Source organism: Triturus cristatus, chromosome 5_2 (genome assembly GCF_964204655.1).
Source record: "Triturus cristatus chromosome 5_2, aTriCri1.1, whole genome shotgun sequence".
In the NCBI taxonomy this organism is placed as follows: Eukaryota; Metazoa; Chordata; class Amphibia; order Caudata; family Salamandridae; genus Triturus; species Triturus cristatus.
This window is the reverse complement of record NC_140588.1, coordinates 956152820-956178021: the sequence shown is the minus strand read 5'-3', so window position 1 is coordinate 956178021 and position 25202 is coordinate 956152820. Positions and strand designations below refer to the sequence as shown.

Sequence of the window (25202 nt, the reverse complement as noted above, 5' to 3'; positions counted from 1 at the left end):
ATATTAGTTTGTCATTCTAGACACATGTTTTAATAGAAGGTTTTGTATAGGAGTGTACTAAATTGATTATGCCTGCTTGGCTGTTGATGTTTTGTTCACAAAAAAGAACATGCGGTTCATGGACGACCCATTGACACCCCGTTTATCACATTGAACATACCGTTTGTTTTTTATGTGAGCAATGGCAGGCCTCCTACTGATGGGGGCGAGTGAGCAGATGACAAATGGGTCACAGCATTTCATCCCTACTAATCATGACGAAGCCCATTAGCCTTTTTTGAAATCCATGCACACTGGGTGACAGAGGAGAATGCTCGAGGGAGTATATCTGACTTCCAGGAGCCATGCCTGGACTTGAAACTGCAAACGAGACTTCAACGGGTCTCCCAGAGCATCCGGATCATCTAGGTGCACTATGCATTTCTATGGCATGTGACCAGATGTCTGGGCTCTGAGTGACCAGATGTCCGGGCTTAGAAGACAGCTGTGGTATCCTTGATGTCCTGGTGTCCTAGAGATCTTGGTGCATGGTGTGGCATCTGGGTCTCTATGACATCTGGTTATGACATAGGTATGTTCTATGACTTGAGATTGTTACATGCTGTGTTGCATAGGTTTTAGAATGTATGTATTTGAAGTAGGTTGGGACAGAAGAAACTGTTTACTGAGCGGAGCTGGATGTGGATTTGGATGGGTCTATTATCCTTTGGATTAAACCTGCATTTATCCTTGGAATCTCCTGTGCCTTGTGTCTTCATTTATTCCCGTGAGATTCCTACATTGGCGTAGTCGGCAGCTGCACCAAAGAAGGACCCAACACTCTCAACGCTCTGCACGTTTCTTTATTGTTTAAGGTACTGTAATTTTCATTCTTGAGATTTGGGGCTGGGAGCATTCGCCGCGAATATACTCGTACTAGGTTTTTTTTGTTTTTTTTTTTAAATCGACGCGGGCTCGTCCCAATTTCGCAATAAGAATCAAATCTCTTTAAAAGCATTACTTCAGGCATTTGATTATCGAGTTATGAAGAAGCAACGTACCTTTTTGTAGTGCCTTTGGAAAAGAAGCGTTGTTACCTTTGATTTCTGTGGCTGATTGGACTCTTTGGCGGTTGAGTCCGTACGAGTTCGTTGGAACTGGTGACTCGTTAACGCTGTGGTTGTTGCTTCCTCGGAGTTCTTCATCTCTTGTCTGCCCAAGGAGAATGATGACGTAGGTGAACGCTACCAAGGGATTCAGCGATCTCTCAACGCTCGTTCCAGAATCTGGCATTCCTTCAAGTGTTCCGTCACAGTGTATTCAGCTGTGCTGCTCTTTGCAGATTCGTCGCAAAAGGCGGAAGTCAACACTCAAGCACAGTGCAGCTGTACTTTTGTGACTGTCAGCAGATTCGTCACTGAAGCGACGCATTGGTACCGGTAGAAGAAGACTTGCCATAAAGGAAGATACTCGTCTTGCATCTGAAATACGACTGTAGTCTTATGGTTAACAGTGGATTTGGCATTTGTAACTGTAAAAGAACCGTCGTCTGCTTACATTTACTGGAAGGTTGTCTTCTTTTGTGTATTCTGTTCACATGAGACGTTCTACTCGGTTCTGGGGCAAATAACAAGGAAGGAATTTTTTTTGATGTCTGCTGGATGAAGCATTTCTTGTATTGTGTGTTCATTCACACGGTAGAAGTAATTTTCATTTAGCATGAATAGTTTGTCTTAATGTTCAATTTCTACATATTTTCTTTCTGTGCAGTTAATGAACAAAATGTGTGCCCTTCTCATTTGAAAGTTGTGCAGTCACAGTTCAGGAACTCTGGGTGTATGGTTACTGCCATCTAGTGGTCAAAACAGGAATATTCATCTTGTTCAATTTTTAGTTTATTAAAAAAAAAAAAAAAAAAAAGTTAGTTCATTATGCAAAACGTCACTTCTCCCCCTTTTTCTTATCTGAACCTGGTGAACCTAACATTAAATGGAAGAAGTGGAAAAGGGTGTTTGAAAGATATGCGAAGGTCTGTGGAGTGAGTCTTAGTGCAGAAAGAAGGACTTCTCTTCTTTTACATTGTCTTGGGTCTGAGGGACAAGATGTGTTCGATCATTTGGCGGACCTATCTGATGCTGAAAGAAGGGGTCTTAATGAATATGAAATATGTATCAAGAAATTAGATAATCATTATTTGCCAAAGGTCAGCACCATACTAGAAAGGTATCAGTTCGCGAAAAAACTCCAAAATGAAGGTGAATTTGTGGAAGTGTATGTTACACAACTTCGGAAGCTAGCGTCATCTTGTAAATTTGATCAGTTATTAGATGAAAGGATAAGAGATCAGTTTATGTTAGGTTGCAATTTAGAAAAGGTTTGTGAAGAACTATGGTTAAGAGATGAACCTTCTCTAGATGAGGTATTACAAGTGGCAAAAAGAATTGAGCACTCTTTAAAATGTGTAGACACACTAAAAAAAGATGTACGAGTATCTGTTCAAACTGTTGGGGGAACACTGATAAGAGTATATCTAAGAGTGAAGCTACTGTCAAATCAAAAACTAAATCTTTTGTTCCAAAATGTTTTAGGTGTGACAAGTTAGGGCATTATGCTAATGACAAGAAATGCCCTGCTTTGAAGGTGGTTTGTGCAAAATGTAAGCGTAAGGGTCACCTCTCGGTGGTTTGTAAAATAAAAAATTCAAACAGCATTGTCAAATCTGTAGATACGGAGATTCAAGAAGAAGACTTCGTCTGTGGACAAATAGTAGTCCAGGTTGAATCTGTAGTTCAGTAGACTGCTTCCAATAAACAAAGATCTTGTCCTTTGGATACAATACAAGTAGAGGGTGAGTCAACTAAAGTACTTTTTGACTCGGGGGCAAAAATTATTATTATTTCTAACGTTTTTTATAAGACAAAGCTTGCACATAAAGTCTCTTTACTCAAAGCAGATATACGTCCATTGGCGTATGGAGGAGAACCCATACCGCTGTGTGGATATTTTGTGGGTTTGATTGAATATTGTGGACGTTATGTGTCAGGAAAGGTATATGTCTCCAAGAAGGGGGACAGTATCATCAGCTGGTTCCACCAGGCTGATTTAGGTGTAATGTTAGACCCTGGGAGTCCCTCTCCAATTATTCTTAAACAGAAAATTCAGAATGTTCATCTTACTTCTGATGCTGATATTGTGAATGATATTAAATGAAGATTTCCGAAGGTATTCAGGAAGGATTTAGGATGTCTTAAAGGGTTTAAGTTGAACATACCTCTACGTCCTGACTCACAGCCTTCTATGTGTAAAGTTACGAGTGTTCCTTTAGCTGTAAAAGAAGAGATGAGGAAGGAATTGCAGAAGCTTAAAGATGGTGGAATAATTGAAGAGGTCACCAGCACCGAATGGCTTGCTCCGGTGGTCGCTGCACGCAAGGCCAATGGGTCTCTATGCTTGTGTGTGGACTTGAGGCAACTAAATAAGTGGGTGATTGTAGATAAGTATCCGCTACCCAACATTTCTGAGTTACTTGCATTACTTGGTGGTGCCAAAATCTTCAGCACCATTGATTTAGCTTCTGCATACCATCAAATTGAGCTGGAGACATCTTCGAGGGACCTGACGTCTTTTATCACACCCTTCGGAACTTTTCGATTTATTAGGATGCCGTTTGGGCTAGTCTCGGCGGCATCTGTATTTCAAAGGGCTATGGAGAAAGTTCTTGAGGGGTGTGATGGAGTCTGTGTGTATCAGGATGATATTTTGGTATTTGCCAAGGATGAAAAGGAGCATAGGCAATTGCTATATAATGTTTTAAACAAACTTGAAAATGCAAATCTAACTATAAAATTGGAGAAATGTCACTTTGCAACCTCTTCCATTAATTATTTAGGGCACACAATTTCTGGGGAAGGAATTTCTCTAAAACCTGATTTAGTTGACACAATCTCTCACATGCCTCCTCCAGCATCCAGGGAAGAACTTATGAAGTTTTTTGGCATGGCAGAATATTATAACAAATTTGTGGAGGGTTTTGCAGAGCATTGTTCAAGCATGAGAGCACTTTTGAAGAGAGGTGTGAAATTCAAATGGTCTGAAGACTGTGATAAGGAGTTTGTTGCTCTTAAGAAGAAACTTAATGATGCTCCTAATCTTAAAGGTTTTGATCCTTCTAGAACATCTGTGGTGACCACGGATGCAAGTGTTAAGGGTTTGGGAGCGGTGCTGCAACAAGAACGTGACAATGGATTGGAAACCATTACTTTTATATCTAGAGGTTTGAAGGATACAGAATCACGGTATTCTGTAATTGAGCGTGAAGCTCTTGCTGTGTTCTGGGCTATTAAAAAACTTAAAAGATTTTTGTGGGGAACTAAATTCTTTATCAAATCGGATCACAAACCTCTATGTGAAATTTTTGCAAAGAAAGGCATTGATCAGGTTTCAGGAAGGATTAGTAAGTGGGTTATAGCTCTTCAAGAGTATGATTTTGAAGTGAGGTATATTCCTGGTGTTGAGAACACAGTAGCTGATGCTCTTTCTAGGCTTGTAGAGGATTGTAGTCAGGAAGAAGATGCAGATGATTGGGTAGAGAGTGATTTGCATGTATGTTTAGTGGACTCTAGCATAATTGATGAAAATGATTGGCGTATCAAGTTATCTCTTGATCCGGTTTTGTCGGAAGTGATGAATCTAATTCAAAATGGATGGAGTAAAAAAAATGTTGGGTCAATTGAAGTTGCAAAGTTTTGGGGTGTTAAGGGTGAGTTGGCGGTGAGCAAAGGTATGCTCCTACGTGGTACTAGGTTGATACCTCCTTCAGTGTTCAGGAAGGTTTTGGTGAACATGGCTCATGAATTACACTCTGGTATGTCCAGGACCAAAGAAAGACTTTGCATCTCGTATTGGTGGCCTGGTATGGATTTACAGGTTGAAAGGGTTATTAGAGATTGCATGGTGTGTTCTGCAAATGATAAAACAAAAATTGTGAGAGTGCAACCTATGATTATTAGATAACTTCCATCTGGTCCTTGGAAAGATGTAGCTCTTGATATTGTAGGTCCAATTCACTCGAATGGGCAGCAAACTTTTATTCTGGTGCTTTTAGATTTGTATTCGAGGTGGCCTGAGATACAGTTTACTTATGGAATTGAGACTAATCATGTGATTAGATTTCTTGAAACTCTCATTGCCAGAGAGGGTTACCCGGAATCCATTTTGACGGATAATGGGGTACAATTGGTTTCGAAAGAAATGGAGCGTTTTCTAAAATTAAGAGGTATAAAACACAAAAAATGTTCTCTTTATCATCCTGAAACCAATGGGGTGGTTGAGAGATTCAATAGGGTGATCAAAGAAACAATATCTTTGGCAAAAAGTTCAGGGAAAAACTGGAAAGAACAAGTCTTAAAAAAAATTGAAGACTATAGGGTGACGCCCCATACAACAACAGGTCAGTCTCCCTTTGTTCTTTTTAAAGGAAGGGTTCCTTGTACCCGTGTTGAACCCTCATGGGTTAGGCGGTTGGAAGATTCTGTTTCTGGCTCTTCATCCAAGAAGAATACTGTTGCGTGGAGGGAAAGAGAAGTGAACAAATGCTTGGGAAGGAAGCTCATCTTTGATGTGAGAAAATCTACGAAACATACACATGTGAAGGTTGGTGACAGGGTGGTTATTAGACTTCCTGGTTCAAGAGTGAACTTCTCAAAGCCTATGTATGTGGAGAAAGTATTTAATAATGCTGTAAGAACCAATGATCACAAGATTTGGAATTTAGGAAGAATCTCTTTGTGTTCTGATTTTCATGCGCAAGAGCAGAATACATCCGGAGATAGTAGGGTCTTGTATGACTCTTCACGGAAATCCTCTAGAGTGGTCAGGAAGCCAGAATATCTAAAAGACTATATTTCGTGATTTTGTGTTTCTTGTATTCTGTTTATTACTTGCTTCTACAGCCATTTGCCTCTACCCTGCCTTCTACTTGACCTGTGAGGGGACTGTCTGGGTGCAGGTGGGCACTGCAGGTCAGGTCTCACTCCTCTATTTGTGTAGTGGGTAGCATCATTGCGTGTGTCTCATGTTCTGTTTTGATGCCAAAGATGCCTACAGATCCTTTCAGATTCTAGAATCCAACAATCATTCTGGTGATAATAGCAACCTTGCACTTGCTTTCTCGAAAGGTATTGGTCATGACTCATTTTCATATGCAGCACGCTTTGTTAATGAGAAGATGAATGTAGACATTCCATCTTCATACTTGTCCTCACCTATCATCTGAGCTGTGTTGGTGATGCAAATATGTAGCAAGGGATCCTCATAGATTCATAACTTGGACTAACTAACAGCTGTCAAGCTGCACCTTATAAAACTCTCAAAATTGCCTTTTAATAAACGTTCTTCATACCGTCCACTGGTTTAAAAACATTTTTCGAGTAATAAAATCTCAGAAAACAATCTTAAACTGCTCCTTTAAGTTTAGTCTTCATGGTTGAATTCTACTTATATCTAATAGATACTTCTAGCCACAGATTCCTTGTCTTATAATATCCACGTGCGTCAGACTGAAACGGGACATTTTTTAGCAATCTCCTTGTGTGCTGGTAGGTGGCCTCATTCGACTCCTTGTGTCGTTGTTGGTGTCATCCGCCACCCAAGCGCTGACCTCAGTTCTTTCTTTTCTGAGCCATCAGTGTGAATTCAGATCAAGCTACCTCGGTTCTCACCCTCATCACACTCCAGGAGTTCTTCAGGTAAGTCCCATAAGAAGAAGTCCAAGAAGTCGAAGTACTCTTTTACTTCTCTGCGTCGATCTCATTCTTCAGTCGAGTCAAGGGAACACCGCCATAAATCCTGACCTCACTCGCAGGTGTTTCCAGTGCAGCCGGTGTCAGAAAGTGGGTCTGCTATACGGTTCCCCGAATTTCCTGGAGCGAGAGCGATCTTAGCTCTGCTCTCAGAATTCTATGAGGCCATGCGCCTTACTTTTGGGCAGTCGAACCCCTCTGGAGCACTTTCGGGTCCCACAGGTTTGGGAGGGTCTTCGGATGGGCTCTGCTGTCGGGTCTGCCCTATGCGCCAATCGACCCCTTAGAATCAGTTGTTATTAGGATCCACGACTTACGCAACCTCCTCTGGGGATTGCCCAACTGGCGCTATTCCCAGCACCAGTGGTCGGAACCCATTGTGATTCCTGACTCCAATACAGAGTAGGACCGGCGTCGCGCAACGTCTATTCCAGCGCTGACCAGGTCCACGTGGCCTGAATCTGAGACAGTGGCCTATTTCACTGAAGTGCTTACAGAGGAACGCAAATTAAGGGGATCTGAATAACCATATTCCTGCACTGACCAGTCTTGACGGAGGTCTTCAACCAGGGGTATAGCCATTAGAACCATTACTACCCTTCAATGGAGCCCTCACTGATATCCTGCTCGGTTTCTGGGCCAAGCCCTGCACAGGCACTACTGTGCACAGGATGATTGCTCTCTGCCATTGCCATCTTAGTCTCTTCTTTTCTTCGATGGTGTTCTGGACACTGTGAATTTTTGGGCTTACCCTCTGGAACCTCTGGAACAGCAAGTCCAGGATATTCAGGCTGTGATTACAATGTTTCAGCCTCTATCCTGGGTTTCGGTGAAACTGACTCTGGGGCTGCTGGGTCTCATCGCATCATGCATCCTGTTGGTACAACATGCCCGTTGGCATATGTGGGCTCTGCAGTGGGACTTGAAGACTTAGTGAGCACAACATCCAGGACATCTTTCTGACTTGGTCCAGATATCAGAGGCAACTGCAAACGACCTGCAGTAGTGGATCACGGACTGCAAATGGGTCAATGGTAGACCTCTCTCTTTTCCCCACCCAGATCTCACAGTGGTGATCGATGCACTAGTCCTGGGCTGCCATCTGGGAGTGGTGAAGATCAGAGGACTGTGGTCTCCAATGGAGTCTGGGCTTCACATCAACCTGCTGGAGCTCCAGCCAATCCGGTTGGCATTGAAAGCCTTTCTTCCTTTGATCAAGAGATCGCTAGTGCTGGTGTTTACGAACAACACCACTGCCATGTGGTACTGAAACAAACAGAGCAGGGTTGGGTTGTGGCCCCCTTTGTCAAGGGTCCCTGCACCTCTGGACATGGCTGGAATGTCGGAGTTTCCCTGGTGGTTCAACACCTGGTGAACTCTCTGAACTCAGAGAGCAGTCAAACCCAGATGTCGATGCCTAGCGGGTCACGAATGGTGGCTCCATCCAAAGGGGGTGCAAGATCTTTTCCGAGACTGGGGAGAGCCTTGGTTAGATCAGAATGCCATAACTGAGAACAGGCAATGTCAGCACTTCTGCACGCGGGAGTTTCCAAGGTGGCTCTTGCTTGGAGATTCATTTTCTCTCGAGTGGAGCTCAGGACTCTATAAGCCTTTCCGCCCACACCACTCCTGTCCAGAATTCTCAAGAAGATAAAGAATGACCGGGCCCAAGTCATCTTAGTGGCTCCGGACTGGGTATGGAGAGTATGGTTTCCTGAACTTCCGAGCATGAGCATTTGTCCACCAGTCAGGTTGCCTATTTTGTTGGATCTTCTGTCGCAGCGACAGGGCAGGTTACTGCACCCAAACTGGTCCACTCTCCACGTCAACTCTTTGTTGGATTTGCAGGGGCAAAAAAAGGAAAGGCAAAAGAAAAGAAAACCATCTCTCGATGGGGCATCCTTTGCATTAAGATCTGCTGTGCAATGGCCAAGAAACAGCCCCCTGAGGGGTTAAGAGCCGACTCCACCAGAGCTACAGCTGGGACCACTGCATTAGCTAGAAGAGTCCTACTCCTGGACATCTGTAAGGCAGCTACGTTGGCATCACTGCACATTTTTGCCAAACACTACTGCCTCGACAGTCAGGTCAAGCGAGATGGGCGCTTTGCCCATTCGTCCACCAGGACTTTTTAGTCTAAGACAGTCCACACACCCACCTCCAGGGAGTGATTGTTTTGGTATCTATTCTAACATAAGAAATCTGCAGCCAGAAGTCTCTATCAGATGAACAAGTTACTTACCTTCAGTAACGCCTTATCTGGTTGAGACTCCCATCTAGCCGCAGGTTCCTTAATGTCCCTCCAATCCTCGCTGTTCTGCGAACTGTCTTCTAAAATTAAGATATTCTTTAGGACCTCACTTTTGACACACTATTCATTCCCTCTTAACTTGGCTCTGTGCTTCTGGTGCAGAAAAACAGTTAAGAACTCAGATCAGTGTGCTAGTTTGGCACTAGTATAGGCACCGCGCACGTCACTTCCCGCACGGACGACTCCATGCGGAACCAAACAACGCCTCCTGCCAGCACACAAGGGGATTGCTCGAAATTTCTGGATTCTGTCTGATACCTGGGAATATTCTTAAGGTAAGAAATCTGCGGCTAGATAGTCTCTACCAGATAAGGCATTACCGAAGGAAAGTAACTTGTTTGTCGTCGAGAGTTCAGACCTAGCTTAGCAATTTCTTACCTTTTTTTCTCATGTCTTCACAGGGCATTTCTACTTTCTAAGGATGATCTTTTCTCTAGACATAGTTTGAAATATTATTTTTTATAGGTAAAAATAGCAGTTTTTTTTTCTTTTCATGTGGTAAATAAAATTCCTTTACCTGGACTTAATTTGATACAGAAACATAATAAAATAGCTCAGTAAAATGAGAGGCAGAATCCGTGGTATTAGAGGTTCGGAATGGGCTTTATTCCAGTGATCGATTATAATCGGTTGCTCCAAGTTCCATCACCACGGGGGTTCAGGAAGTGAAGTACATACATTATTGACATGAAATGACTTTTATAGTACATACATTACAATGAAGCGAATGCAGTAGGCGTAACAATTGATAAGGAAAATGACGATTTATCTGCGTAACCAAAAATGGGTGGAACAAGGAGTAAAAAGGAACGTAATTGGTTATGATGTCACATATAGGTGGATCTATAAGATAATACTTGGCCTAGATGCGCGCGCAGCAGCATGACGTGTAATTGACGTGTAACTAGGGGGTGAAGGGGACTTGACATTTAGCTCTACATGTGGAGACAAAAAGTCTGGGGGGTCAAGTCAACCTAATCCCAAATCATATCTAACATCCTATGTTTAAAGAACTATGTTATCCACGAAAGAAGGACTCTCGGACAGAATCTATTCTATACTGACTGTGCGTGCGTGTACAAGCGTCTAAGTGTCTACACTAAACGCGAGGGGGTAGAAATATTCCATGGTAACAGGACTATGAATTACTTGCATGAGGACAGAGAAGCCGGGCCTTTTGCTTGGTAACTGGAAGAATGTTTACTTAAACTACTAGGCAGGAATGCATCGGCTGAGGGGGAAGCAGATAATTCGAAGGTGAAATACAGTTCTTGGCAGAGAATAGGCTGATGTCAGGCTTCGTGAGCCGCGCAGAGAATGAGACAAAGTTCATGGTCACAGATGCAGGCTCAGACTGGAGCTTTCAGAGGCAGAAGGCAAGAAGAGTTTGATGACAGAATCAGGGCCTACTTGCCTGGACTGTAAAATGGAGTAACTGAGCCATATAAAGCCGGTGGCCTTTCATATTTAGGAATGGAATATCCGGCCTATTCATGGCGGATCTGACAGAGGACATGTTGACGGTGGACGCACATGTGTTTGCGTCTTCATAACTGGAACTGGAGGGAACATACATGTACTTGTGACATGCACATAGAACCGTTGGGGTCCAAGATAGGGGACATAACTGACCAGAAAAATCCATATTTCCACATTCCCTCCTTGTCCCCTACTTGCCCGTTAAGAGATATCAATCTTCATTAATCCATTGATCTGTTCATATAGCATCATTTGTTCTTCTTTCTTCTTCCGTGACGAATGAAATCTTGGTGGTGGAATACACGATGTGGCACACAGACCACAGATCGCTGGTCCACATTGTAGACATAGACAGCAACTGAATAGTATGAGAAGGCCAATACCTAGGAAGGATAGAACTCTCCACCCCCAGGCTGATATCACACTCCAAAACCAACTGGACCAAGTCCAAGTGCCTGGGTTCTGGTGTATCTGGTTTACAATCTTATGAAGGCGAGTTATGGCTTTATATACTGATGGCGAATTTTCTGGTATGAATATGCAGCAGCTTGATCCGATGACCCTACAAGCTCCGCCTCTATCAGCCAGGATGACGTCAAGGACAAGACGATTTTGAAGCACAACAATCCGCATAGCAGACTGCTCTTCCGTTAAATTGCCTAGGGCGGAAATAGTTTCATTCACTACTGCTTCAAGGGTTCTAGTTAATCTACGTATCAGTTTACTATTAGTAACAGTACCTATATAGGGAAAGATGCCTTTATTGAAATCTGTGTATTTTTCCCATGCTGTTTCAGTGTAATCGACAATTGGGAGATCTCTCCGCTCTCTGTTGTGTACTAAATGAATATTTCTGTAATAATCAGGAGGAGCTAGGAAAACAGGTGGCAAAAGGAATGCAATGTAGCAGGTACCATCCCAATCTAGAGGTAGACGCATATATGCAGTCTGACCACATATAAAGTAGGAGTGGCGATAAGCTCTAAATGAAGATTTGCCTTGATCACTGAATTCTACTGTAGTAGTGCATTTACTATGGCCCATATGTATGGAACCAACCTTTCTTACACACAATTCACCCTTCGCTGGGAATACTGACATGGTGGGTAAGACTAGTTCAACTTCGGATACGACATTTAGAATCATGAGATTAGGTGTAAAATTACCTAATCCATATACTTCATTTTCTAGATCAGTTCCTGTTCTTTTGGGGCGACCCTCCTTGTCAGGGTAACAGACTTTGAATAAAACTAGGTTCAGGTTTCCCCATACCCAATGATCTTGGTAAACTGCTGTGTCTGAGTCTATGGAATTGATTAAACTAAACCATGCTCCACAGGAGCCATTATGTGTAAATGGGTGTGGAAAGAATGGCAGGACTCCTTCATAATTCTGATAGGGAGGGAGCCGGCCACACACCCAACAATTGGTGGCATTACTAGTCTGATGGGAATGATGTAACATACTAATGAAAGTGTTATTGCGCAGCGCAAGTCTATAAGACAATTCATGCGGCGGTAGGTCACTAAAAGAATGTTCTGCGGTAACATTGTAAACGTTTCTGGCAATAGGGTAATATATGTGCAACAATATACTTGCAGTAATTACTAAAAGACTTAAGGAAAACAAAATTAATAATGTCACTATACAGTGGCTACGCAGTGATTTACAATACGCCTGTCGTTTCAACATTTTCCGCGGCTGTCCATGATTCAGGTCTAGAGGATACATGTCAGAGACAAATTCAACCGCTTCACCTTGGAGAGGACTTAAACAATCAAATTGTCTGACGTTCTAGGCCTCAATTTTACTTTATAGAGTTCGGTTTCAGTCTTTTCAACCAACGGAAGTTTTGAATCAGTCTGTGAGGGAGTGCAGGGCACAATGTCTATATCCGAGGATAGTCCATGAAATTTCTTGATATGACTTGAATGAATCCAGCCCTTGCGGCCCTCGATCTTCACGGCTGTCCTTGTGGTCAGCAGAACCAACTTGGGTGTCTTCCACCTGGGCTCCAGCTGAGTCTTTCGGTCGAAATTTCTCACAAATACGAGATCACCCGGAACTATGTCATGGGGTTTCACCTCAGTGTTGTCGGGAAAGGCTGCAGCTACCTGTGAACGACAAGATTGTAGTGCAGACATCAAGGAAGCCAAGTAATCTGTCAGCATATTACAGTCAACATCAGTTATTTTGCGTGGTACAGGCGTCCCCCACATATTTGGTGGTCTGCCGAAGATCACCTCATACGGGGATAGCCCTGTTCGAGAGTGTGCTACCATTCTCATGTAAAAGAGTGCAACTGGTAACGCTACTACCCAGTCGACACCTTTTTCTCGGCATATTTTGGACAATCTGATTTTCAGGATCTGATTATGTCTTTCTACGAGACCTGCTGCCTCGGGGTGTCGGACACAGTGGAATTTCCACTGATATCCTAACAGAAGTGAAACGTGTTTCATTAATTCGGATGAGAACGGCTGGCCGTTATCTGAGTAGACAACACGTGGTAAACCGTATCGTGGGAAGAATTCTCGAACTAACTGTTTGGCAGTAGTCGGGGCAGTGTAATCTGAAACCGGGTATGCCTCCGTCCAACGGGACAGAGCGCAGACAACTACGAGAACATATTTGAATCCTCGACATCGTTCCATCTGGATATAATCCATCTGGAGCACTTCAAAAGGGTGATCAGGAGGCTGAAATCCACCCTGTTCTACGGGAACGCTTTTTCCTGGGTTAAACTGGCAACAGATCATACAGGTACGGACCTTTTGTTTGGCTGCTGCTCGTAAATGTTTATTGAACCAAATGTGTTGAATGCTGTCTAGCATAGCTTTTTCTCCTAGATGTGCTGGACTATGTATAGTGTTAATTATAACTTGGACCATTGAATCAGGAAGGAACCATACAGACTTTTCCTTCATCATCCATCCTTGGTCCGTTTGGATCCCTCCTAATTCAGTCCATTTCTTTATTTCGTCTGGTGTAGCATGTGTCTGTATGTCAATTACGTCAAGGGTAGGATCTTTAACTGTCATACAATGTGTCGGCATCGGGACTATTGTCTTTGTCATGTCGGATGTTTGGGTTTGAGCAGTCTGTTTAGCTGTTCTGTCGGCTAGATCATTGCCTTGAGAAATGATATCAATAACCTTCGTATGAGCCTTACATTTCATAATTGATATTGCAGTAGGTAGATGTATTGCATCTAATAAGGCATGAATGAGGGGTCCGTGTTGAATGTGGGCACCGTGGGAAGTTAAATAACCTCTCTCTCGCCACAGCACGCCGAAGTCATGTACAACTCCGAATGCATAACGTGAATCAGTGTATATGTTGACTTTTTTATTCGTGGCTTGAATACAGGCTTGTGTCAGAGCGATGAGCTCTGCGGCTTGAGCTGACAAAGTATTTATACGATTAGTTTCAATGACTTCAGTATCTGTTGTGACTGCGTAAGCGGCCACTAACTCTCCTGTACTTGTTCTCATACATGAACCATCTACATACAATGTCAGGTCTGGATCTGACAATGGGACATCTGTCAAGTCCTGTCTGGGTTTCGTCGTGATTGTAATAACTTCAATACAGTCATGAGCTAGTGGGTCTGTTCCGGTTACTGGCAAAAGTGTGGCAGGATTCAATGTGTTACAGCGTCTGATTTCTATATGTGGCTGAAACAATGTAAGTTCGTACCCTGTAAGTCGCGCTATAGTCAAGTGTTGTGTTTGCGTTCTATTTACAAGAACCTCTACTGCGTGTGGTACTTGTACTGTCAATGGATGTCCTAACACTATGGCATCGCTTTGTCTGATTGCTAAAGCTGTCGCTGCTACTGATTTCAGGCATGCAGGCAAAGCCTGAGCTACGGGATCTAATGTACTAGAAAAATAAGCACATGGTTTGTGTGCTCCTGCTTGTTCCTGTGTGAGTACTGACAAGGCAGTACCTTCGCGTTCTGTAACAAAGAGTGTAAACTGTTTTCTATAACATGGCGTTGCTAAAACAGGTGCTTGACATAAAGCTTTCTTTAAGCTTTCAAAAGCTTGTGTATGTTCCTGAGTCCAAGGGAGAACAGTCGATGTGGCTGCCTCCTGTGTGGTTAACTGAATGAGTGGTTTTGCTAGAAATGCGTACTGAGGGATCCACTGCCTGCAATATGAAGTGAGACCTATGAAAGCCCGCACCTCCTTTTGTGTCTTGAGTATTGGCATGTTAGCTATTAACTGAATGCGGTCGGGTGTAAGCTGCCTTCCCTCCTTGGACAGCGAGTGTCCAAGATAAATAACTCGCTGGACACAGAATTGCAGCTTAGAAGGGGACACCTTGTGCCCCTTTTCGGCTAGAAATTTTAAAACTGTCAGTGATGCTTTTTCACATTCCGGTTCGCTTCTCGCGGTGATCAGCAGATCATCGACATATTGAAGCAGAGCAGTGTTAACTGGCATGTGGATACTATCTAGTTCTCGTTTCAGTGCTTGGCTATAGATGCTGGGGCTTTCTGTAAATCCTTGAGGTGCGCGTGAGAATTTAAAGCTACGTCCATTTAAACTAAATCCGAACAAATATTGGCTTTCCGGATCTATTGGGACGCTGAAAAAAGCATTCTTGAGATCAATTACAGTAAAGAATGTTGCTTCGGAATCAATGGCTGTCAGTAATGACGAGATATCTGGGACCACAGGGAATTGTGGCACAATGCACTTGTTTAATTCGCGCAGATCAATAACCAATCGATATACTGGCGGGGCCTTTGGATCTGTTCGTTTAAGAATCGGAATTATCGGTGAATTACATACATTGGAGTCTGTTTCCACAACTACTCCTTGGGCAATGAGCTCGTCAATGATTTGTAGTAAAGCCACTACAGCATCTGGTGGTAACTTATATTGTCGCATTCGTGGTAGCACCACTCCTGCCTTTAATGTGACTCGATATGGTGTAATATTCATGCAACCAACATCAGTAGGGCCTTGTGCCCATAGATGTGTAGGTAAAGTCTGCAGTCGGGGATCCATGTCTCTAGACACATAGTGACCTTTAAAATCACGTAAAAACAACCTTACTCCTTCCGGAGAACAACATATTATGGCTCCTAGAGCTTTCAATGTTTTTATTCCTAGCAAGTTTTCTGGACATGATTTAGTAAGCAATAAATCTGTAGTTCGGGTCAGAGGTCCTATCGTAAGTGGAAGAGGCTGTGATACTTCATTAACAATAGGTTTTCCTGAAAAACCAAGGGAAATATTCTGTGAGCCTGAGAGGGGTGCCCCTGGAACTTCACTACGTTTTATAGTTGTTCGACTTGCCCCTGTATCGAGTAAAAATTTTCTATCTTGGCCTAATAATTCACTATGTACATAAGGTCCTTCTTGATCTACAGGAATCTCGATAAGGGGTAAGTCAACTTCCCTCTCTAGGCTAGTTCATGCGTAACGCTGATACTCAGGATATTCATACTGGGCGGTCTGATACATTTGTCGTGTTGTTGTCTGTGTGGCAGCAACAGGCAGCGCTGGTGCAGCTGGCACAAACTGTATAGACTGTTGTGCGGCTGGCATGGCCTGGGCATGCTGCAGAGCTCCTTGTTCATTCTGATCTTGTCTGAGTGGCCGTGATCTTTCTTGTGTTTTACCTATGGCGATATTATGTTTTAAAACTGGACAGTCGTGTACGTAATGACCTGGCTTTTTACAATAATTGCATGTCCCTTTTACAGGTCCTGCTGAATCGGAATGTGTCATACCCTTTTTATGTCCTTCAGCTGGAACTGTCTGGGAAACTAGCATTTTCATTTTCGTGTCTTTCATGCGTCTGTGTTCATGTTCTTGTTCCTCTCTAATTCTATTGTGATGGTACTGTAACATTTGTAACATTTGTGATGGAGTGTTACCTTGCCAGGTACTCTCGAATTTTAATACTCTATTCTTTACTGGGGCAGGGCATTTTCTACTAATTTTGTTACAAACAGATGTGGGTATGATTCGCTACTTGCTTTTATGCCACTATTTATACCAAAACATTTTTCAAATCGGGCATAGTAATCACTAGTGTCTTCATCTTGCTTCTGTTTACAGGCTGAAATTGTACCCCAATCTTCCTTTTTCGTAGTTAATAAACGTGGCAGTACCTGTACTAATAAACCTGGTAGTGCTTTAGTTTTATCCCCAAGTCCTGCTCCTGCAGTTCGGGCCTTTTCTTCCGCTTCTAACACTGACCATTCTATCTTTTGGTCTCCTACCTCCCACTCTTTTTCCTTGAGTTTCTCATAAATACCAGCAGGCATCAATACCTTTAATATTGTCATAATGTCGGGATAGGTATACTCTCCCATGAGTAACATGTCTTTAATTTCTCGGTGAAAACCCGCTGGATCTTTGTCATGACTGGGTACCACTTTCTTCATTTGTAACAATTCTATTTTTGATATGGGCGTATATACAAATACGCGCTTAAACTCGTTGTCCTCGCCCTTTATTGGGTGCACTTCTCGTAAGGGATTCTGTCTATCCATGTGATACGTGGTTCTTTCCTTGACGGGCAATGAGACATGCTCTGCGCATACAAAAAGAATATACTGCTTTCTTGATTCTAGAATTTCTTTAATTAATTTAGTACCTGCACCTCTCCATTTATTCATAAGCAATTCAGTCAATATGTCAGGTAAGGGACCAGGGTCCGAACGCTGACTCCGATATAGTATAATGAGTTGTTGAATCATATAAATCCCAACTAACCTCTGTTCATCTGGGGTGAGATTCAAAAATGTGCGTACTACTGTATCATCACTATATTTTCCGGGACTGTCTACCCAATGGACAGCTGCCCTGGCTAAATCTTGTTCATCCATAGAATCGAGAAAATGATAACCCCTTCGTTCTCGGAGTAGTTTGTCGGCGGTTTGGAACGAATGCTCGTTAGACCTGATGTTAATTATAGGTATTTGGAAATTCCTATTATTATCTGGACATATCGGACGTATCGGGTCAATAGGACATCTATTACTATTACAAGATCTTCCTCTTCCTACATAGGCTATGGTGTCTGACTGTCCTGTGGGCAGTCCTGACCCTTCTTCCTCGCTTTGTTCGAACTCGTCTACCTCTAATCTCTCTTCGTGTAGGTGTTCTATTTCTTTACGGATCTTTCGGCACATGGCTATTATACAATTTTGCTTATCATGTCTCCCTTCTGATATATTCTGGCTCCATCTGGTAAGAATTTGCATTGCTTCCGGGTCTACCCCCGGTCGGTCTTGATTTCTGATCACACAATTTATGAGGAAACGTAACAGTTCCCCCTGTATCTCTACTTTCTGGTATTCCATAGCTCTGTTAATACATTCTGGATCTCGCCCTGTTTGGACAAAATGATATATTTTATCTAGATGCGCAGTCATTCCTGGTAACTTCCCTAAATACACTGCGGCTCGTCTGATACGCAATGATGCCAGGGTCATTTCGTCCTCTTTACCGGGCACAGGGTCATATCTGCAATCTATAAGAAGTTCCTTCAGCGTACGGGCACTTATGAGTTTGGGTGTACGTGAATGTGCTGACTCTGGAAAAGTAAGTTTATTCATTCTGGGTGGCGTAGAAAAAATATTGGTAGCACCTCCCGTGGCCCCATCTGGGGTGTCGGGTGTGAAAGGATTCGTCGAACGTGACACAGCAACTACAGGTGTGGACACAGCTATAGAAGTAGCTGTAGGAGCGGATGCAGAAACAGATGTGCTTGCCGGAACTTGTGACTCGATTTGTTGCTGTAGGGATACGGGTACTGGATCTTGGCGTTGGATCTCCCTGGTATGCGGTCTATGTGGGGCGGAATTAGCATGCTCGGGAGCTGCGTCATCTAAATATGAGGAAAGAAAAACATCTTCTGCGGTTCTAGGATGCCCCTTAGGATGTACCTTTATTGGGAACAATGGGGGTGGCAAGTCTTTCGGTATCTCTGGAGTAGCCTTAGGTAATCCTTCGGCCAGAAGGGGATACATACCATTCATAAGGGCATTTCTTTGTCTGTCTACTTGTTCTGATTTCACTCGGATACCTTCCTCATTTAATGGATTTTCTCGAACTTTATTTGAACTCTCTTTATTCTTTTCTTCCTGTCTACGTGCTTTTTCTGTGCGTCTATGAGATTCTTTACGCCATAACTCAACGGCGTCTTTCTGTGACTGTCTGACCTTCCTTTTCCATAACTCTTCCTCGACTTTCATGATGCACTCTGCATCCCAGGTCCCCGCTGCGGGCCACCTCTGACTTTCTGGTAATCCCTTGGTGTAGTCTACCCATAAATCAAGAAATAATATAGCGTCTAAGCCATGTTTATGATACATGAAGTGCCCTGGAGTGTCCCTAGGAGGAATAGGAACGGCTTCTTCGAGTACCCCTTTTCTTGTAGTGATCTGTCTTAGTTTCGAAAAGAACGGCATATTGAGAACTGACCTTATACTTGATTTTGAACAACTGACCTGATACTTGATTTTGAACAGACTTAATACAATAAACACGATAATGAACAGTCATTCATACCACAATATGCAGAACGTACTTAAAACATTTAACATTTAACATTAAACCTTTAACTGAAACAACAATGATGATCGTCTGCATAACTAATCACCAAGCTTAATTCTTGACAATAACTAGATACTTCGGAATACTTGATATACTGCTAAACAGTACAGATACACTGCTAAAACAGTGCAGACCGGATTTGTGTACCCAAACCCGTCTTGACCGGCACAACCTCTGTGCACGTCAGAAATGCCTCCCCAGTAATGGTACTCACCGGGTAGCTTCGGAAACGGAAGGCCTCGGTAACTTGAACTTGAACCGGACTGGACTCGACTCGATTCGTCGGAAACTGGGCTTGACTTCGAACTGGTGGGTCTCTGTATACCTCGGATCTTGCTCTCTCAGCTAGGCTCTGGTCGGGATACTTCGCACTTCTCACCGCCTCGTCTGGGTGTTGATCGTAGCCTCAGTCGCCCCCGCTTGACCGGAGGGAGATACAGGAAATCCTGCTGGTACGCGTTATTGTCCGTCCAGCTGTGGCAGGAGACCGGGCCTGCAACTCACCGCCGGCGCGTGAGATGAGAAAGTGTCCCTGTTCGGGCGCCATTCATGTGGTAAATAAAATTCCTTTACCTGGACTTAATTTGATACAGAAACATAATAAAATAGCTCAGTAAAATGAGAGGCAGAATCCGTGGTGTTAGAGGTTCGGAATGGGCTTTATTCCAGTGATCGATTATAATCGGTTGCTCCAAGTTCCATCACCACGGGGGTTCAGGAAGTGAAGTACATACATTATTGACATGAAATGACTTTTATAGTACATACATTACAATGAAGCGAATGCAGTAGGCGTAACAATTGATAAGGAAAATGACGATTTATCTGCGTAACCAAAAATGGGTGGAACAAGGAGTAAAAAGGAACGTAATTGGTTATGATGTCACATATAGGTGGATCTATAAGATAATACTTGGCCTAGATGCGCGCGCAGCAGCATGACGTGTAATTGACGTGTAACTAGGGGGTGAAGGGGACTTGACATTTAGCTCTACATGTGGAGACAAAAAGTCTGGGGGGTCAAGTCAACCTAATCCCAAATCATATCTAACATCCTATGTTTAAAGAACTATGTTATCCACGAAAGAAGGACTCTCGGACAGAATCTATTCTATACTGACTGTGCGTGCGTGTACAAGCGTCTAAGTGTCTACACTAAACGCGAGGGGGTAGAAATATTCCATGGTAACAGGACTATGAATTACTTGCATGAGGACAGAGAAGCCGGGCCTTTTGCTTGGTAACTGGAAGAATGTTTACTTAAACTACTAGGCAGGAATGCATCGGCTGAGGGGGAAGCAGATAATTCGAAGGTGAAATACAGTTCTTGGCAGAGAATAGGCTGATGTCAGGCTTCGTGAGCCGCGCAGAGAATGAGACAAAGTTCATGGTCACAGATGCAGGCTCAGACTGGAGCTTTCAGAGGCAGAAGGCAAGAAGAGTTTGATGACAGAATCAGGGCCTACTTGCCTGGACTGTAAAATGGAGTAACTGAGCCATATAAAGCCGGTGGCCTTTCATATTTAGGAATGGAATATCCGGCCTATTCATGGCGGATCTGACAGAGGACATGTTGACGGTGGACGCACATGTGTTTGCGTCTTCATAACTGGAACTGGAGGGAACATACATGTACTTGTGACATGCACATAGAACCGTTGGGGTCCAAGATAGGGGACATAACTGACCAGAAAAATCCATATTTCCACACTCCTACCAGGAACAGTGCTCCAGGTAATAGTTTGAAAAGGGAGTTTTTTTACACTTGCTATTTTATAAGGTGAGAGTAAATTGCATTATATTGTAACATTTATATAGCGCTTACTAATCTGGGGCTTGAAGTTCTTGCTTACAAGGGGAGCATGCAACACTGTGTAGGGTGTGTGGTTGGAAGAGTGTTGTCTTTTTTTTTATCCTATCTAGAGAAGTGTTTCCATGTTGTACATGATGATCACAGCAGTCCAGTTATCGTGTTATGTACAAAGCATAGCAGTGTAATGGGGGAAGAATTGTGAAAGAAAGGCTTGCATTTTATGGTATAATTCAATACGCTGGTTACTGCACTGGGTTTTTCATTCTTATACTTTTAGTTTATGGTCCTGAGTAGGCATAGGTTGAAGGGAATGATCGGTTTCTACATCATGTGAGGGTAAGCAAGCAGTGTATGTGAGTCATTATGCAACCTCTTTGATCTACAATCAGCTGCCTGACAGCTGAGTGTTATTGTTTTAGTAATAGTAAGGGCCTGGCACGTTATATAAGAGTTCACATTACAATAAATTACCCAGGCTAGACATAGGTCAGCCCTTCATCACTTATAAATATAAAGATGTGTGCTTGTTGGGCTTTTATATCTATGAACTGCAAACTGTACTTGAAGCAGCGATTATTGTTTTGGGTTCTATTCCTGGGGTATGTGATGATGTTATTCTGGAAATAGCAATGTTTTCACCTTTCCTCTGAGGGGGAAAATGCTCCTGAATGCTTTGCATCTTGGATGCTAGTGAGTTCCAGAATTTGGTGGCTGAGGAGTCTGTGCCTCCTATGGATTTCTTACAGTAAGGTGGTATTATATTGTTATGATCCATGGTGCCAGCCTGGAGTGCAGTGTTGTATTTTGTTTCTGTTGCTTAAATTTAAGTTGTAGGTATAGTTTCCATTTTCCTTGGGAGGCTCTGTGGATGATGCAAATTTCCTTGAACATGGCTCGTCTAGCCACAGGTGATTGCAGGACTGGAATCATGCGTTTTCTTGGGTGGCGGCAGAGTGGATGTTTGAAGGCAGCCTCTTGGATTAGTTGTAATTTGCTTTTGATAAAACTGGTGGTGCCAAGGTATAGTCTGTTGACATAGTGAAACTTTGAGATTTGAGGTGCAAGGATAGCTTGTAACCTTTCTTGGTATTCAAGGTCTGGAAAGAGTTGCCGCAGTCTTTCATTGTGTAGTAGGTACTCTGCCCTTGTTGACATGTGGTATCAGGCATGGCTCCATTGTAACCCAGGTTCGTTGACCCTCATTGTGTCGTTAGAAGGGCGTCAGGTTCTTTGGGCTCTATGGCAGTAGGCTGATGTTTTTGCCATTGGCCACAGGTCATGAGCTCTGTCTTTGTGGTGTTGCGCTTTATATGATGTTTATGACATGAACGCAGTTGCCTTGTTTTAATTTGTGGAGCTTTTCTGGGTTATCTATATTTAGAATATTTGATGGATACTTCCAACCACAGACTTATCACCTTCAGAATATTCCCGGGTGCCAGATTGGATCTGGAGAATGTTTTCAGCAGTGACGTCATGCGGCTGCACCCTGGCTTTGTCACCCTGGGCTCGGGTCACAACTCCAAGCCATGTGACTAATGCACCCAAATGCAAACCGTGACCAGGAGGTGAAGAATAAGTGCACAGGTCCTTTCCTGGTCCATGTTCCATGATTAACCCCACCTATGAGGCCATTCATCAATCTCCAAGTCAACATCCAAACACAAACAAAAGAAAGCAAAGCAGGACTCTACCCCATCAAAGAGAAGATGCCAAGATCTAAGCAAAGATGCCAAGATCTAAGCCGCATTCCGTTGAGGTCACCAGCTGTCGCCGAGACCGCAGAAGATCAAGTCCTTCAAGGACGCCATGCTGCAAATCTGTAGTCGGCTTCCCACTTTCTTTGAAGCACCGTTGGTCCCCGCGGAGCTGCAATGGCCTTCAGGTGTGGGTTACTACTGAGGGTCCTTCCCTGACAGCTTCTAACCCCTCGGGTCCCACTACTACCAGGGTATTACTGATGCCAATACTAGAATCTATGCCATCTACATGGCCCGGCCCATGCCAGTTTCCTCTGCACCAATACCACTCCTGGCTTCACATGCAGATTGGTGCTGGTGCCTATGGCAAAACCCGAACCAGTGTCTGCCTAAGCTCTGCCAATGTCATGCTACCAAATAACTAAAGCATAACCAGTTGTCATGCTACCTGATTCTTTCCAGATGCCTCTACTGTAATGACATTGTCAGCTTTGGCTGCTTTCTCTTTTTGGTCTACTTTGCTCCAATACTAGAACAAGTAGCACCCGAGAATACTAATGGTGATGATGAGGGGGAAGACTTGCTTCCACCTCAGTATTCTATTGATGATGCCTTATACAATGATTTTCAAATTGGAAGTGGCTTGCAACCTCCCCTGAAACAGCTTGATTTGCAACACTGGACACCAAAGGACGAAAGTGCCTAGTTTGTGGTAGTGGTTCTGAGGGTAGCTCAGTCATTCGAATTTAATTTGCTCTCCTTTGAGACTAAGACACATAATTCTCTAATTTGAGCTAGAGACATCCGAGTCCATTTTCCCATATATTGTCCTCCTCATGGATACATCGATGGCTGTGATCGAAACCATGTTCTTGTCCACACATTAGTCAGCAAATATCTAGGCCGAATACGCTAGTGTACAGATTTCCTCAACAAGCACCCTACCCCAAAAAGGTTTTTGTCCAGTTGCTCAAATCCAAACTAATTTCTGACCAATCCTCCAGATGGAGAATCCATAAAGATTGATGCTTTAGGCAAACAGATGTTTTTATTCTGGCAGCTTGTCAGGGAGGTTCATGAACGCAGTCTGCGTGTTTTGCTGCTATATGGCCAGCAAAATCTGAACTGCAGTCCTGAAAGACCTTTTTTTGCCTCCCTGACTCAGACCATGTATCACTGATGGTCATGCCCTTTTATTTGTTTAGACTTTTCGGATGGGGAGGAAATCTTTGTACTGGACAGTAAGGCCACAGCACATTCCTTGGACCTGTTGACTACTGCTGAACAATTCTCCCATCACTTCTGCAAATTCAGGTGCTATTCTGGAGTGTTAATCTATATACCGCGGCAAACTTCCCTACCATTTCTGCAGCAGACATTTAATGCTTTTGGGGTTGCAGATATGGCACTGGCGGATACCGCACGGACAACCAGTAAGTTCCTTTCAGTACACTCCTTCAGTTTCAGATATTTCATTTGCTCAACAACCACTCCTCATACACAAAATCAATACCTTTGAATGCCAAGGTACTAGAAAAATATATATATTTTTTAAATTGAATAATACCATACATCCATGTTATTCAAAATTTGGAACCAGTACATAAACTAACAATGCACAGAATTCATAACACATTCAAAAGGAAGAACTAAGACAGACTAATCAATATATGTTTGTTATGTACACCTCTACTTTTTTGTCAGTGAACATTTGTGCAACTTCATTCGTATATGCATAACGACCAGTGCTTGTAGATAATGTTACAAATTATCTTTTCAATGCTTTTCAGTGGTAGGTTTAGATCAACTCTACCTTCTTCAGGGCTAAACTGAGAATTGTCTTCCTTGTAATTTTTAAACATCTGCAAAACAAATATTTTTCACAATTAAAAATATATTCACCATGTGGCAAAGCAAGGATCATACTAAACAAACAATATCATTTGTTTTTTAAAACACCATTTCATCTCTCATAATTAATAAGAAAAGATTTATCGGTTGAAAATAAAGATTCTCCTGGCACCAAATGCCATTCAATCTATTTAAAAAAACACCAATCAGAAATATTAATGAGAGACATCACACTGGACAGCAGGGGCACCAGTCCTGCTACTCCGCTCCACCTGCTGCAGTGGCCAGCATATCACTTTAATTCATCTTCACTGGCTCATGTTCAACTGGTAGGAGGAAGGATACATTATGTGTCTTACAGGTTGCTGTAAGGAACTATGTCCTGCCTTTCCTTTTCTCCACTCCTCATCTTCTTCCTGTACCAGAACACATTTTGAAGGAGCATCTGCCTATCCTTCTGAAGGAGGTATATCTCTTATTCTCCAAGGTTGCCATCGAACGTGTACTACACTCAGAGAGAGATGCGGTTGTTATTTACTCCACTTCCTTGTTTCAAAAAAGGATTGAGCCCTCTGGCTTATCCTGAATATTTGTCCTAGAATACCTTCCTGTGTCAATTCAAAATGCTAAAAAGAACTAGCTTTGGACAGAATGCAGAACAAGGTCATACATTCACCCCAGTAC

General features: G+C 43.0%; 1 protein-coding gene across 2 annotated transcripts in view; it reads left to right on the top strand.

Moving 5' to 3' along the window:
* LOC146829460 (SWI/SNF-related matrix-associated actin-dependent regulator of chromatin subfamily A member 1) overlaps positions 1-25202 on the top strand; it is a 1967301-nt gene that overhangs the window by 277429 nt on the left and 1664670 nt on the right. The gene's annotated exons all lie outside the window — the stretch shown is intronic.